Raw genomic sequence first — 10,224 nt, forward strand, 5'->3', positions numbered from 1 at the left:
ATATGTATACACCAGACTTTGTTTTGTTAGAGGTTCAGAGATTAGAAATGAAAAGTTCACAACAAACCAATTCCTGACTTTAAAATACTTGCAGTCTTTTAATATAGATAACCAAGAAGCTTAAGTGTTATATATATATAACGAAGTACTTATACATCATATGAGCAGGTAACCTATATGGAGGATGGTCACAGGATTGAAACATGAAGTTAATCTTGAAGAGCAAGAAGAAGCAATAAAGAGAGACAAAGGAGTGCTCACTAAGTATGATCAGATCATTATGGCTGCAGCATTACATGTGTTTCTACTGGTTTTATAAGGCTGTGATAGGAAAAATAAACATAGCAACAACAACAAAAACAGCAACAACAAAATAGTAACAGTGGCAAAAGTTATATAGTTTCTATTTTGTGCCAGGCATCATTCTGAGGATTTTACCTATATTAACTCATTTAATCTTCTCAACAATAACTTCTAAAAATAATACTATTATTTCTAACATTTTACAAACGAGTACATAGAAGCCCACAGAGTTTAAGTGACTTGCCAAAGATAACCGAGCTGACTAGTTATTGAGCTGGAACTTAAACTCAGACACTTTGGTCAGAGTTGAGGATTAAAAAGGTAAGTATAATCTTGTATATCACAGTAAAGTTTGACATTAATTCTGAGGGTGATATAGAACCAAGGAAAAAATTTAAGCAATACAGAAACAAAAGCAAAAACAAAACTCAGGTTTATATTTTAGAGAACTCGCTCAGGCAGAAGTGTTGAGGATGGCTTGTAAGGAAATGAGATACTGTCAGGGCCATTAGTAAGTTCTTAAATCAGTCCTAACAAGAAATCACAAGGGCCTGATAGAAAGCACAAGGCAGATGACAAATATCTCTTAGTGGAAAAAAAATTATGTTGAATTTTTCAGCATTTCTAACAGAATCTTCTAGCTAGGGATAGTATCACAGCCAGTTAAATTGTGGTGCGGGGAGGGGGGAGGGATTGTCTAAAAAAATAAATAAAAATGGGGAAAACTACAAATAGGCAAATATAATTTAAAATGATGGTCAATTTTGTTCAGAAGACAAAATCGATTCTGCCTAATCCCTGCTTCAGAATTGCATTGCTAGAATACGTTGAATACATAGGTAGGCCTAGAAAATTTATGAAGGTTTGTCTTGTTACCTAATAAAGTTGTTTTTTCCAGTCATTTGTTTGGCTAGAGTATTCTTTAATCATATAACATAAAAGTTACTTTGTAATAAAAAATATATTGATTGCTTAGTAAAGTGAGAAGATTCACTAGGTAAATATGTTCTGACGAGGGTCTAAAATTTGTCATTACATCATGCATTTTACAAAAAAGTTTTCAGATAAACTTGCTTTATGATGGGTGTCATTTCCTTAAGAAAATAAAGCAATTAAAGGTAGTTTAAGATCAAAACAAAATATACATATATATTCCATACTAACAGACAATAATGGAAGTGGCTTTATACTCAGTATAAAGACAAAATACTAGCAACACATCATCCCTTATGCTGTAATCTGTTGGCAGAGGAACTTTTCAGCATTTTGCTTTATGCTTCCCTATAATTTTATGGTTTATCAGTTGATGCTTAATCAGTAGGACTGTGTTAACTAACACTATTCAGTGGCTCATCATTAAGAATTCTTTTTCAAACTCCAACACAAATAGGAGGACAATTTGAAGTAAAGACCTTCTCCATCTGAAGTATTTGTTTCCTGAAGGATGCTTGATTGGCCTTAAGCATAGTCAATGTAACAATAACACTTGAAGTAGATATGTGCATCAGTTCTAGAGGTCTCTAGCTGAAATCTATTTACTTACTTACGTCTAGAGGAAAATCTCTAATGTTTCTTTGAATTTTCCAAGCTATTTTAGGTCAGCTCCAGCTGAAAACATTATTTTTGTTTCTCAATATTATTTTGATGACTAAATGCTATATCATTAAAGATGATGACTTGTAAAATGGATGTGTGAATGACAATAATTAAAAACAAATTAGTTTCAAAATTGTAAAAATATTTATACTAAATTTTTTACTAACCTTTTGGTCTATTTCTAAGTAAAACATAAAAATCATAATGATAATGATATGATCATAACAAATTATAGTAGTTTATATTAATTAACCAGATCCTATTACCTGTTTCACATTTCACCTTTTCTTCATAACAACCTAATTATTATTTTCATGTTAAGGATGAAATGACTATGGCTTGGACAGTTTCAGGAATTTATCCATATTTCCATTTAGAAGCCAGGATTAGCTGCTTGATTCTAAAGTCTACATTATTAATCATTATTCTGTGCAGTTTATTTGATGACAAACAAAAATTAAAACTGGATTAAACTTTAGCATATAGAATCACTAATACAAGGCTTGCCAGTTGTTAAGTTATGAAGTCTCAGCTCCAAATAAACTCATTTATATTTGGCTCTGATGCTGGGGCTGTAAACTAACTTTCTCCTTTGCCATGTGAGTCCATTGAGATTCTTTCAATGAGGGACGTTAAAGAGAGATTGGAAGGCAGGAAGACAGAGAAGGGATATTCTTCCTGTTCTCTTGTAGGATATTACAGCTGAGTGACAATCATCTAATGTTCAAAAATTAATGTCATTTTATTCATAGAAAACTGCAATGATTTTGCTTATTCAGTTTCAAACATTTTTCTTTTACAAAATGGGATAATTGAGATCCTCTTTAAAATGTGGTTTAAATGTCTCAAAAAGTACCTTGTAAAATATTTAATTTTGAAAATTATTTTAAAGTTTAAAATAAACTGCATGTAATAGGGAAAAGCAAAGTAGGTAAGTTTATAGCAGCAGTAAAAATAAAACTGAAGACTGTACATTGGTAAACCAGCAATTCTTTTTTATTATTTTAAAAAATATAAGGCTGGGCGCGGTGGCTCAAGCCTGTAATCCCAGCACTTTGGGAGGCCGAGATGGGCGGATCACAAGGTCAGGAGATCGAGACCATCCTGGCTAACACGGTAAAACCCCGTCTCTACTTAAAAATACAAAAAAAAACTAGCCAGGCGAGGTGGTAGGTGCCTGTAGTCCCAGCTCGGGAGGCTGAGGCAGGAGAATGGCGTAAACCCGGGAGGCGGAGCTTGCAGTGAGCTGAGATCAGGCCACTGTACTCCAGCCCGGGCAACAGAGCGAGACTCCGTCTCAAAAAAAAAAAAAAAAAATTAAACTATTTTTATGATAGGCATTTTCAACAGACACAAAAATAAAAAAGAACAGTATATAATAAACCCATATGTTACACATAGTTTCAATAAGAGTTTGCTAATTTTGGTTCTTCTATTCCCATTCATACTATGTATTTTACTTTATCTACTTATTTTCTGAAGTTTTGTAATCCCTGAAGACATTTCACTTCTTTTCAAAATAAAAGACAGTAATTTTTTAAACGATAGAACTTTTCATATATCTAACATTAACCATAATTTCATAATGCCTTTTAATATCCAGTTGATGTTCAGATTTCCATAGTCTCAAAAATATCTTCTGCCATTGATCTGTTCACATTAAAACAAAATGGCCTATACTTGTGTTTATTTGTTGTCCTTCATATGTCTCTATTTCTCTCCTTTGTTTCCCCTTTTACAAAGTACAGTTACAAAGATCGTAAAAAGTACAATTTGAAATCGAAGCTGTAATATTAAGCATCTTTATTCTCCCATTCTCCATATTAGGTGAAGAGATTTTAATATTTCTGCATTAAATATGAATAAATGAGGTTATTTACTTTGTAAAATTTCTGTTATTTTATACATGGCTGACAACTTCTTCATGTGTTATATAACTTCCCTGAGTCTCCCAAATTTTCTGTAAGTAGTTAGATCTAGAGGTTTGAGTGATTCCAGTTTTGTTTTTTTGTGTGTGTGTGTGTGGCGTGAATACCCCATATATAGTGTTGTGAATTCTGCCAAACAGCGATTTTCTCACTGAATGTAAATATATTTAAATATTAAATAATAAATATTTACACAAATAATATATAAATGTAAAATATAGGCTGGGTAGAGTCATCATGCTTGTAATCCCAGCACTTTGGGAGGCCGAGACAGGCAGATCACATGAGCTCAGAAGTTTGAGATCAGCCTTGGCAATGTGGCAAAATGCCATCTCTACAAAAACTAAAAAAATTAGCTGGGTATAGTAGCACGCACCTGTGGTCCCAGCTACTCGGGAGGCTGAGGTGGGAGGATCATTTGAGCCCAGGAGCTGTAGGTTGCAGTGAGCCAAGATGGCATCATTGCACTCCCACCTGGGCAACTGAATGAGACCCTATCTCAAAAAAATATATATGTGTGTGTGTGTGTGTGTGTGTGTATATGCATTTATAATATAAATGCAAAATACAAATATATAAATTACAGACTTGTATAATTAACATAAACAAAAGTGGGTTTATTTCAGGAAAGCATTGTTGGTTTAACATTATAAAATCATTCAGTACATTTTATCATATTTATAGAATGATGAAGAAAAATAGGATTATCTCAATAGACATATAAGAATTTGATAAGATTCAAAATGTATTCACAACTCATAGCAGCTTAGGAATATAAGAGATATGCTATAACTGATAAAGAATTTCTTTAAAAATATCTATAGCAAGCCTCATTTTTAATGGTGGAATACTGAATTTTTTTCAGCTAATACTGGAAATGAGAAAAGGATGCTCAATATTACACTTACTTCAAGTTATACTTTTACTGTGATACAAAGTGTGCCATCAATTTGACAATTTGCCCTCTATCATGTCTCATTTTTCTTTATAGTACTTTTCAAGAAAATATTCATATTTTCAAACTTCCTAACATATCATATATTTATGTTTATATCTCCTATTGTCAGAATGTGAGCCCCAAGAAAGAAGGGACTTTGTCTTTTGTATCCATTGCTGGATTCCCTGTGCCTGGTACATGGTGGATGCCCAATAATAAATGTATTTTGAGAGTAAAAGTAACAAGCCCCAAAATGTTCTTTATATATTAAAATTTGAGTCCATCTTATTAGTTATTTTTTCATGAAATTCATTTTCCTCTAGATGACATTTTTCTGAATATATAATTTATGTAGGAAATTTGCAAAATACAGAAAAGTAGAAAAAGGAAAACCTACCATTCAGTGGTAATTTCTTGCTAACATTTGGAAGACTTTCCCAATTAAAAAAAATTATGCAAAAATACATCCTTTTGGTGTATCTAAAATTAAGCTGTTTTTAAAACAATTTTATTATTTTCTGTGTCAGACTGTTTTCATGCTGCTACAAAGAACTGCCCCAAACTGGGTAATTTATAAAGAAAAGAGGTTTAATTAATTGGCTCACAGTTCCACAGGGCTGGGGAGGCCTCAGGAAACTTACAATCATGGTGAAAAGGGAAGCAAACACACCCTTCTTGACGCGGCAACAGGAGACTGAAATGAGTGCCCATGAAGGGGGAAGCCCCTTAGAAAACCACCAGATCTCCTGAGAACCAACAACTCCATATCGCAAGAACGGAATAGGGAAAATCATCCCAATGATTCAATTATCCCCATCTGGTCCCTCCCGTGAGGATTATGGGAACTGCAATTCAAGATGAGATTTGGGTGGGGACAGAGCCAGACCATATCATTTTCCATATCATTTTAATTACTTAATGGATGAATGAACACAATTTAACTATTTTCTCTCATTTGATTGTTTTCAATATATCCTTATTAAAGAAAACAAACACTGAAACAAACATCCTTCTGTATATCCATGATTATCCCATAGAGCAAATTACTGAAATGGAAATTTCTAACTGAAATAGTATGCACATACTAAGGATCATGATTAATATTTTGACTTTCTCTTTTTTTTGTTGATTCTAATGTTGCTATTTTAATTTCCATTTTTTATCTAGTCTCATTCTCCTGATGATCACTTCCTATCTCATAGCTTTAAATATTGTCTATATGCTAATGATTCCCATATTTATACCTATACTCCAGATATCTCCCTGAATTCCAAATTCATAAAGTTAATTATCTAACTGACATTTCTACCTGAATGCTTTGCTTTAATTTGCATCTCACATTTAAACTGTGCAAAATTGAGCTCCTACACTTTTACTCCACGGGACTTGCTCTTCTTCCTGTCTTTACCATCACAGTTAATGACAATTCCATCTTTCTAGTTGTTCAGGTGAAAACCCCTGAAAATCATCTTTGATACTCTGGGAAGGCAAAGGTTAGCAGCAGGCTTGCAATCTGTTTGCCTTTGTAACACATCTGGGAAAGAATGAGATAACCCAGTTAGAGTCCTCTGTAAACATGCCAATCACAATCCTACCAAACAAACAAATAGTATTTACTAGTGGGGAGTTTTTATCTACGGAATGCTTTTAGCAGGATGTATCTGGTCTGGTCTAGGATAACGTAGGCTGGAAAAAAAAAACGGCAAAACAAAACTTGGAATCTATGAATTTATAAGGGTTCCATTAAAAAAATCACATAAATTATGTAATTAAAGAAATATAAAAAGATGCTGCATAACTGAAATGACTCATTCTGTGCAAGCAATGTATCACATATTTCTTAATCTCTCATGTTAAATTTGAACCAGAGCGTGTCCTCATATATGAAGAAGACATTTTATGGAGAGTTAAACCTGATGGTTTTACACCTTTCAAAGGGAAGAATGCTTGGCTCGTGTCTGACTACTACTTGTATCCATAATTTATTGGCAAACTTGATACTGGGTAAGATCTATAATTCATTGTGAGTCTGCTTTGACAATCTGACTCTTAATTTTATCTTTCAACATCTAATAGTACATCCTACTGGATTTCAAATCATATCTGCTTGTCTCCTACTTCTCTTGCTTCTCAGTATACCATTCTCATCTCTCTTTGGCACTTTCTTTTGTTTTCCAAATGCTCTCAACTTCCTTCATTTTATTCTCTACACAGCAGCCAGAGTAATAAATCCTTTAACAATATAAATAGATCACGTCATTTCTTTGTTCTAAACCTTCCGAATGCTTCCCATCTCTCTGAGTTGAAGCCAAGTTCCTTTCAGTGAACTGCAAAGTCTTTCCCCTTAACCTTGCTGATCTCATCCTCTATTCCTCTCCCCTGACTCACACTGCTCCAGCCACACTGAATGTCCTGCTCATTGACCATGCCAGGCATTCTCTCATGTCAAGGTCTTTGTACTTCCTAATGCTTTTAGTTGGATTTCTGCATGGCTTGTTTACTGTCTCATTTACTTCAGGACTTAAGAAAAGGGCTTCTTTGGCCATCTTAATAAAATTACAATTTTCCCTCCAGTATTTTTTATTCATCTTCCCTATGCTGTTTTCCCCCCTTAGCAATTATCACCCTTTAAAATACCTATGTAGTCTCCTTATTTATTAGACACACACACACATACACACAGTCTCCTTCCACTACAGTGTTAAGCTCCTGAAACCAGAGATTTTTTATTTGTTGTTTATTATTATTTGTTGTTTCCAGATTCTACAAAGGTGCTTGATATATAGTAAGTGCTGAATACATATGTGTCATTTCATTTGGTATTTATTATGCGTGAGGTTGAATTTTGTTATGTGTCTATTAGCCATTTTACTTTATTTTAAATTAATTATTTATGACTTGGTTCATTTTTCTTCCTATGTGCTAACTTTCTACTATTGCTTAGTAAGAACTCTCTGCATATGAATTATATTAAATCTTTCTTAAATTGCAATGTATTTTTGCTCCAAAGGGACTGCTCTTCTCACTTTTTCTCAGTTAATTGACTTCCTGTTGTGAGGGTCAAAATCCTGAAACTCACCTGACTGTTGGGAACAAAAGGGTTAGCAGCAGATGCCTAATCTGTTTTCTCTCTTAACCCATTGGAAAAGGAAAAAAATTAACATGTTAAATTCCTATGTAAACATGTTAATGACAATCTACCAAGGCATTTTTCAATTTGTCATGTACCTTTGAATTTATTTTGGTGTACTTGGTATACAGAAAGTTGAATGGTAGTTTGCTAAATTCTACTAAACTTTTCCTTTCTGATTTTTTCCATGAAAAGTTTAGAAAATAAATTGTACTTACTATATATCATCTAATTGTGTAATAACTTCATTTTTGTATTAAACTAATACTTTTAACACATTTTGGTGTATGCCAGTCATTTCCAAAATTTGAGTATTAAAAACCCTAAAAAAAAGTTCAATTTTAGAGCATAACTTTTAGTATTCACTGACTTAGAAAACACTATTAAGAAACATCTGGGCCGGGCGCAGTGGCTCACGCCTGTAATCCCAGCACTTTGGGAGGCGGAGGCAGGAGGATCACAAGGTCAGGAGATCGAGACCATCCTGGCTAACATAGTGAAACCTCGTTTCTACTAAAAATATAAAAAATTAGCCGGGCATGGTGGTGGGCACCTGTAGTCCCAGCTAGTCGGGAGGCTGAGGCAGGAGAATGGCGTGCATCTGGCAGGCAGAGCTTGCAGTGAGCCGAGATCACTGCCACTGTACTCCAGCCTGGGTGACAGAGCAAGATTCCGTCTCAAAAAAATAATAATAATAACAATAAATAAATAAATAAATCTCTGTGAAGTAAGAACTATTTTGAATAAATGGATTGAATGTATTGTGTCCACCTAAAATTCATACCTTCAAATCCTAACCCCATGTGATGGTATTAGGTTGTGGAGCTTTGAAAGTGAATTAGATTTCTGAGAGTGGAGCCTTCATAAATGGGACTAGTGTCCTTATAAAAGGGACTCCTAGAGAGCTCTCTTGCTCATTCTGTCACATGGGGACACAAAGAGAAGTCAGCAGTCTGTAACCTGAAAGTAGGCTCCACCATGTTGGCACCCTGATCTTGGACTTCCAGCCTCCAGCACAGTAAGAAAAAAATTTCAGTTGTTGATAAGCCACCTAGTCTATAGGACCTCATTACAGCAGCCTGAACTAAGACATTCACTAAGTACAACATTCTGTCATTAGTAAGACAATTATGATTTGTTTTGCAATGTTAAGACAATTATGGTTTCTCTTACAATGTTAAGACAAATTAAGTAACACGAATGTGCAATTACTAAATACAATAACCAAGAGCTTTATGCACATAGTTTCCTGATATCTTCACAATACGTATCTGTCTCTTGGTGTTGGTTAGCTACTAATATATAAGCTATTAGTGTAATTTTCCCCCTAAGTTAATAAACATTTGATCCATTAAGTTTTAGTAAATAATTCTTTTCATTCCAACTATTCTTTTCTTAATACCATCTTTAACTTATTCTACTTTTTTTTTTTTTTGAGATGGAGTCTTCCTCTGTTGCCAGGCTGGAGTGCAGTGGCGCGATCTCGGCTCACAGCAATCTCTGACTCCTTGGTTCAGGCAATTCTCCTGCCTCAGCCTCCTGAGTAGCTGGGATTACAGGTGAGCACCACCACACCCAGCTAATTTTTGTATTTCTTTTAGTAGAGACAGGGTTTCATCATGTTGGCCAGGATGGTCTTGATCTCCTGACCTTGTGGTCCACTTGTCTCAGCCTCCCAAAGTGCTGGGATTACAGGTGTGAGCCACTGCGCCTGGCCTCTTACTCTACTTTTTAATATTCACCAAGATCTGTTATTGGAATTTCTCCTCTATTCCACTCACCTTTCTGTTCCTGTGGCAGAACCACATTCTCTTAATAATGTATTTTTTTAAGAAATATTTGGCAAATTTTCTATTATTCTCTTTTACGTCAGTTTTACGATTTTAGTCTTGACAAAACACACTATAATCATGCCCTTGAATTTTTAATGATTCTCCATTTTCTATTGAATAGAGTCTTCTTAGAGTGACAGCAGGGTATATAAGGCTTCCATAGTCTTGTCCTGCCTAATCTTTTAGGGTTCATCTTCTACTAACTCACTTTATACATGTTACATTCCAGTCAATGAAATTTGATGTTTGCAATGCATACCATTAAACATTCACCCAGGCACTTGTTCTCATTCCCCTACGTGGATTAACTTTCTCCACCATCCAAATTCAACTCAAACTTTAAGGCCAAGCAACATGATTATTTTATCTATATGTCTATTATGCCACATGCTACTTATATTGTGGATATTTATTTGTATAATATGTCTCCTGTATTAGAAAATAAGGCCCTGGTAAATTTTAAGTCTTATTCACCTCCCAGAAATACTAGCACTTGCA

The sequence above is a fragment of the Trachypithecus francoisi genome, unplaced genomic scaffold (genome assembly GCF_009764315.1).
Source record: "Trachypithecus francoisi isolate TF-2019V2 unplaced genomic scaffold, Tfra_2.0 Lachesis_group13, whole genome shotgun sequence".
Lineage (NCBI taxonomy): Eukaryota > Metazoa > Chordata > Mammalia > Primates > Cercopithecidae > Trachypithecus > Trachypithecus francoisi.